Genomic DNA, 7,754 nt, shown 5'->3' on the forward strand with positions numbered 1-7,754 from the left:
CCTCCAGGGCATTTTTCAAGCTATCCCATTTGTCCACTTCCCAGTCCTTTTTAAAAAAAAAAAAAAAAAAATTATTGGTGAAGCACTGTTTGCAAAACTTAGTACATACCTAGAATGAAAGCTCAACCAATGCAATACAGTACCACATTAGCCATATTCTAGTGTGTGCAAAACAGCAGTTTGTCAAGCTCCGATCCAAAACTCTAGCTAAATGATTACTATCTTCCAGTCTAAAATGGATTCCTTCATATCACGGTCCATGTAAAGCTCAGGACCTGTTGAAGTTGGTTTTATGTATTGATTGACATATTTGCAAAGCTTGCAATGCAACGGTACTGACTGTCCTTTTAAAGAAAGGGGCGGAGGCGGTGTTTGATAAACACACAACTCACTAAAGACCACACTGTATTCCGGATCTGGTTAGCTAACCGAATGTAGGAGCATTGCACTCAACAGATTGGAGTGCAACAAGAGGGGGGAAAAAGTTAGTGGTGGAAAACGTATTCCACGCTTTTTGAAACTACAAGGTTGGGGGGCGAATTAGAATTTCCAAACTACCCCCTTTCCTATTGGGGCTAAACTAAAGTGTACCAATATGGAGTTTCTGGTATCTGTAGGGACTAGAAGCTCGAACTGTTGCTAGAGACCAACATAGCGGGAACCTACGGGACAAACTGTCTGGGATGGCGTGCTTTCATTCTAACAATTAGTTGCATGTTTGAGCTTTGAAGCTTTCTATTATCAAAGCGGTTCTAATATTCTTTGTCTGCCGCAACTTTAACTGTACTCTCCTTGTAAAGGGGAGGGGGGGGGGGTTTGAACAAGGTGGGCTGGAGAAGTAGTCTTCGTCAAGCCGATCTGTAATACCACCACTTGTGCTGTCCTGGTTTTTTTTTTTTTTCTACACTTCCTTTGGTAGGAGCTATCTTTTTTGTGTGTAATTTTGAATTGCTAGCTTCTCATAGCTTTTATTTTGAAAACTAAAGAGGTTCTGTTGCATCTTAAAGCCTTCCTTGTTTCTCATCTGCAGCTGGTGTCCCAATCCACAGTATTATTCTCGGCTGGTCAAATGTGTACAGATGGTTGTGGAGTTCACCCTAAATTAACGTGTAACTTTCTGTTTTTGCAGATCCGCTAAGAAGAACATTATGCTGGCATATTGTACGGAGCCTAGGACTATGAAGTATTTCATAAACTGTGAAACCAGAGAAGATAATGTGTAGCTCAGGCAAAAGTGTTTTTATATTTATATATTTCTTTTAAAATGTAAAGTTCAGGACTAAGAAATGTATTTATCCAGAAACCTATATCATATTGATGTGGAACTAAAATGTGATCTGGTAATCTTTAACAGTAGGTTGGTTTAAGAGCATTTAAACAATTTTCATTTTGTACTGAGCTACATCATGCTGGGTGGGGAATGTTTTGCCCTTGAACATGAAGGACATGTTATCACATGTTTCCTCATTGTCAAAAGTTTAATTTTGAAGTCCTGGACTTAAACATTTTTAAATCTATTTGCACTTTATGTTCAATTTTAACCTTAAAGTTAGGATAACCTTATTGGGCAAAGCCCTACTGAAATTGATCACCATTTTAATGGATCTCCAGTTGCTTAAAGCAATAGTTCATTCGGTTTATTAAAAGTTGTACAATGCACCTTGAAGGATGCCTGGCTAGAATGCACATGTGAACCAATTGCTTTAACACCCATGTTAGGCATGTATGCACTGAATTTTATATTGGCCATTAAATGCAGGTAATGGCCCTGAAGGACCTTTTTGTGACGGCACTTGCTATGAATCATCAACTGCTGGTGGTAGGATATCTGTGAAAGGTAACCCTGAAGGGGATGTAAACATCCATCCAACTTTAACCCAATCCATGTTTTAAAAAAAAACAAAAAAAACCCTGTGCTCATTTCATTTGATGCACAAGCAGTAACGCAGTTGTATTTAAATTCCTGCCCTTGAATGGGATGTCCCTATTTATAAATCTACTTTCTGCTAGTTTGTACAGCGGGCAGTAGCTTCTCATTTGTTAGCTTGTCACTGAGATAATAAATCTGTCACCCAGGACTGGTTTAATTCATTAGAATATTCTTTTTGCAGCAGGTGCAAGCTTTTAAGGACACTGCAATTGATAATCTGCAACAGTCATCCATTTTGGATTAAAAACATTTCATATTTTGAATGTTGTTGCACTTGGTGGGTTCCAGAAAAGACCAAGGACGTGTTTTAACAGGCTAAATGTATGAGTTAATGGTCACCTTTTGTGTTGTGAGATTTAATGCTTGCACTTAAGTTAATTACAACAGACTACTTATTAACAGCTGCTGAGTTTACTCAGCACTTTATAGCCATTTGTTTCCAGGGCCTTAGGGTAGTCTGTTGTGCTGTGGTGACTTTGGATAATGTCAGATGCTGTAGACAGATGGTTATTAAAATGAGAAATTACATGTGGTAATCGCAATAATGGATGGATGTGTAAACAACAAACTGTATTTGACACTGCATAAATACAAGCTCTGTAACAAGAATTTAAGAACTGTACCTTTCAATAAACTAAACTTGTTGAAAAGATGATGTTGCAGTTGTAAGCTGATTTGGGTTGTTAGAGGGTATAACTAGGCGATGGTGTAAATTCATGATAAAGGGAAAATAAATCAACCACCATAGCTTTGCCCTCACAAAGCTTTTGAGCATATATCGCTACCATGTCTATAAACAGTAGTATTTGAATACATTTTCTTCATAGAAAATACATGCTCAAGAGCTAAACTCCAACTGTAGTTGAGGCAGTTACCCTTTATTCTTGTGAGAACTGTCAAAGATCGTGAAGAGATGCAAGGCGAAAGCTTCTCTGCTGAATTAACTGGATTCTTACTTTCTCCCTTACGAGTGCAAAAGTGAAAACAAGCCTTGGGATTTTCGGAGCAGAAAGGCCTACACATCTCACTAGAATGTAGGAGTGCATTGTAAATGCGATTTCATAATTGTGTGGCTGATGCAGAGTTCTAATGGATGGAACGCTAATTGCATGTTTACACCCTGTCCTAAATAAAAGGTCCACTTCTAGATGGGAAGTGCATGGTCTCAAATGTAATGAGTCTCTGCAGATTAATAGCTGTAATGTCTCATTTTATTTATTTGATTTTTTTATTCATCCTGTTCTTGGCTTAACACCGATCCATGGTCTTTATAGCTGTCTAACTTGCATACGTAGTCCAAGCTAAAGCTAGCATGAACTTTCCCAGCTTGTGGAAGATTGGACTACTTGTGAGTTTGTGCACCCCACCCCTCTATCCTACTATTAACTTTTCTCCTTTATAACCGATGTCGGTTTGGAATGGTGTTCGTGTGTAAACTTTGACTTTTTTCCTGTAAACAATTTCCCCTTCCAGCTTGTTTTCAAACTAGGTGACCTTAATATGCAAAACAGTAGGCAATTTTCCGTTTGTAGTTATGAGGCAGGGTACACAACAGACATAAACCTCACACCTTAGCATGCAAATCATTTGGTGGAGCAGAGGAGTTGAGCCATATATAGCAAGCACTTTAGGTCATTGGGCCTGTATCATTTCTGCTGCTAAGAGAAGTTCCAAATGGCTTCCATATATCCCTATACTGTGATGTAGCAGCAGTAGAGTTTTAAGTAATTTATCTTGCAAGTTGTGATATCCTTCAACCAGTTTGCTTAGCACTGCTGTGCCCTCCAATGCATTGCAACTTTGCATTTACGTAGCTGTAGGGCAAGGCAAACCAGTCTGCAGAAGGGTTTAGGAACCTCCTGAGTATAGCACAAAGCTACCCTAGGTGTGATCGCAGGTCCGAGGCAGTTATTAACCCCCACTCCTTGATGGGTTCCTGCCAATAGGCTGCTCTCACAGAGCAGGACCACACCATGTGGAGGAAGTCTGCTTTCAAAACCTTACGCCTTCAGCTTCGAGTCTGTAGATGTAGTGTATCTGACCATTCAAGCCAGTGTAGTAGGTGGTGTGTTTAGCATTTGCTGAAACCTTTTTTTTTTTTTTTGCAACAATACAGCCTTACTGCATCTAATAGCATGCCCACCTCCTTCCAATTGGCTTTCATATTCAAATTATCACCTTACTGAGTATTCACAAAACAGCTGTACATGTGTACCCAATTTGTGGGTACTAGGGTTCGCTATAATCCTAGTTAACATCGGCCAATTAGGTGGTTCATTGGGGAGGGAGAACTACCTCTTTCAAAGAATAACTTGAGCATTGATAAGTTAATACATTCAGGCAATTAGGGCAGCACCATTTTGTTATTCAGTTAATGTCAAATGCGATTGTTAATGAACAAGGTTCCCAGTGGGTCTAATTTTTGGTCCCACCGCTTCCCAACAATGCCCCTCACATTGGCCAAGTAAAGTTAAGGGGTTTTGAACAGGGCGATCGGCGAGGAATACATTTCCGTAACTCCAGCTTTTGTGACCAGTCTACTTCAAGCCCATCTAGAGGATCTGACTGCATCTCTTTAATTCGCTGACTAGATTCAGCAGATGGCTGCCTGTAACAAAGTCTGAGCGGCCAAGACAGCCTACTACTTAAGTGAAAGAAAGCTTATGAATACTGTTGGGGTGGCTGAAGTGGGGTAAGGAAAGCATCGATTTTTCCTTTTTCACTTCACACTACTGACATACGTGTTTATGATGCAGCTTGGTATATGATTATGAAAACTACTTTTGAAAAGAGAAAGGCACTGCTGCATCGCATGATGTGCTTTTAAAAACTACAAAAACTGCTGGTGAACCGACACCAGTATACTGAGTGCACTGCTGGAAATATGTGAAGAACAGTTATTACATTTTTTCTAATATGAAACAATATTGACGTGAATTTAAACTGTTTGAAACAGCAATCTGATGGTCAGTAAAAACAAACAACATATCGAGGAAAACTGTATTTAAGTCAATCACAAGGGGACAATAAAATTAAACCTGGCATCAATATGGAAGTTGCATAAGACAAGAAAACCTATTGATACAATCAATGAAGGAACTGCGCGAGGGCAGTAGACTTGATCGTCAGTTCTTAAGGAATGGCCCAATGCATTTCGGGATGGGTAGCATCCCTTCTTCAGGGGCAGCTGTGGGAAAACGGAAATTACATTTGAAACGTATACATTCCAGAAACTCATTGTATTTAATAAATTAACAATTACAAGATGCATCGTGTCAATGACACAAAAAAAATGGAAGGCTGATCTGAATCAAGCAAAAGCAATTCAACGAGAAATAACGTGAGGGCAGTAGAGGTAACACCGTGCTTAAGTTTGGAACAAGAACGTACCCAGAGTGCAATAAGATGAAAGAAATAAACAATGTGCGCAAAGTAACCCAAAGACTCTCAGTGAAAGTGTGACAAAGAACAGGATGGTAAGAGTGTGCCGTGGAGCTGAACGAGTGAAAGACAAGAGAAATATGAGGTTCTTACTGATTGGTGAAAGACGATGAAACGCAATGCGGGGTTCGCAGAGATGGACAATGGGAGAAAAGCACCAACATTAAAAACGCTGAAAAACAAGAGGAGCACTAAGAACCTGGGCCGAACGAAATAGTTGGCATAGCAGACAACGAAATCAGGTTGCAAAACTTACTAAATGCACATCCACTGAAAGTGGACCAATGGGGTGTTGACGTACTTCAACTCCGAGGGGCACAATTTAGACCCGGTGTGAGGGTGAAAGCGCCATGTATTCAATGTGAGGATGGGCTCTGGGACGAAAGAAAGAAAACGAGAATGAGGTCAAAGACGAATCTAATGGAGAATGACCGGATAAGCTGGGAACATAGGACAAAACTTACCACTAAGACGAGTGGTGCGAAGTCGAAAAGGTAACAGCTGCTGGGAACCTCCGATAAGGACAGCAACGCGAGCCTGCACAACCAGGAAGTTAAATGCATGCCCGCGTAAACGTGTGACGGGCTGTGCCGAATGGTGATAGAAAGAGGACTGGGTAAAAAATGGACCACGGACTGACAAGCGGGCCAAGAGTGTAATGTACATAGTGATGAGGAAAATATGATCGTTTATAGACAGCTATCGTGGAATGTGTGAATGTACAATATATTGCATGAAATTGTAATGTGCAACGTGATTTTCATTAAAAAGCGAATGATGAGGTTGTTAATGAACAACTGCCGTGTAATGAATGAAAATGTGATGTAAAACGTGACGACACCACAGACGAGAAATAAAGGTCCGTGTGGCCAGCCAGGGACTGCAACCCCAGATAGGGACACCCCTATGACGCGTGGGGGGAACAAGATGAAACGGAGAACAATGAAAGAGTCAAGAGAATAACTGAGATCTAGTGTCAGTCAATAACACCCAAATGTAGAGCACTGGTAATGAGAGAAATGAAAACCCAGAGAAGCAATCTGAGATGTGTGCCACGAAGTGGGAAAAGTAGAAGCAAGAAACTAAAAAAGATAGAAGGTGCTGGAACTGGTGGAAAAAGAATGAGGATGCTAGGAAAACAGTCACAAGGGGTGAAAGAATGTGAAAGGTTAAAGCCATGACCAATATGAAAAAATGAAGAAATGTGAGTAAACAGTCAACTGACAGAATTAACAAAAACTGAGAATGGAAAATCAAAACTGAACCAGAAGAACAGTGTTGAATTGCTCGAACTGAAACGGACGTACAATTTGGGTAAAAAAGGACAAAATGACACGCATGAATGTTATAAAAAGCATTGCATTTCTAATCTGTCATTAAGCCCGGAGGGTAACAGTCTGTAAGAACTTGGTCCACCAGACTTCTCTTTGTGATAGGAGCCTCTCAGTATTGGTTTGGGTGTTGCGAGGCATCATTTCGAGAATGGTGAATCTTAATTGTGCGATAGTGTGGTGGTGTTCTAACCAGTGTACAGTCAAGGGAGATTTAAGACTGTTGGTGCGGATTGAACTTTTATGTTCTGATATCCTGACTTTCACTTTACAGGAAGTTTTGCCAACATACATTAAACCGCAGGGGCATTTGATGGTATAAATGACATTAGTGCTGTCAAGTGCCAGTGTATCTGAGTTTAATGATTTTGCCTGAGCGTGGATGGTGAATGACATTGCCAGTGATAGCATTATGGCAGTTAACACAGTTCTGGCATTTCTGCATGCCTTTGAACTAGTCATGATGGACTGTTGATGTGAATGAGAATATATCTTTGATGTTTTTGCTGCGAGTATATGCAAAGATGGGATCAGAAGAGAATAGTCCGTTGAAATCTGGTTCATGTTTGAGCACATCCCATCTGTTTTTGATAATCTGACGGATGCGACGTGAACTCGTGGAGAATGTGGATACAAAGACATGACTGTTGTGAGGATTTTTCACTGAGGGTGTGAGGAGTTCTGTGCGCGTTTTAGTGCAGGTTCTGGATAGAGCAGTCTCAAGGACTGTTTCAGGATAACCCCGCTCTTTGAATTTTTTGACTTGTTTTTGAAGTGCTGGGTCCAAATGTTGGCTGTCAGAAACAATTCTCTTAATCCTAATTAGCTGGGAGTACGGAGGATGGAAACTGGAATGAAGTAAAAGGTTATTTCTGTCAGTTGATTTTGAATAGACTGTTGTGGTTAAAGTATTGGATTTTTTTGTAATCAATACATCCAGAAAAGACAGTTGAGTGCTGATGTTGTGCGTGAACTGAATGTGTGTTTTTTTTTGGTTTAATTGACCAATTTGTTGGACTAATAAACCTTCAGAGTTCTTCCAAATTAAAAAA

The 7,754-nt window shown here is 40.2% G+C and overlaps 1 protein-coding gene across 1 annotated transcript in view; it reads left to right on the top strand.

Annotated features, from left to right (window-relative positions):
• Positions 1-2,582, top strand: part of CCNG1 (cyclin G1) — a 38,698-nt gene extending 36,116 nt beyond the window's left edge. The window contains exon 8 of the mRNA XM_085617831.1: positions 1,130-2,582. The gene's annotated coding sequence lies outside the window, so the exon portion shown is untranslated. The remainder of the gene's footprint in view (positions 1-1,129) is intronic.
• Positions 2,583-7,754: the final 5,172 nt, after the last annotated feature.

The sequence above is a fragment of the Triturus cristatus genome, chromosome 7, assembly GCF_964204655.1.
Source record: "Triturus cristatus chromosome 7, aTriCri1.1, whole genome shotgun sequence".
NCBI lineage: Eukaryota > Metazoa > Chordata > Amphibia > Caudata > Salamandridae > Triturus > Triturus cristatus.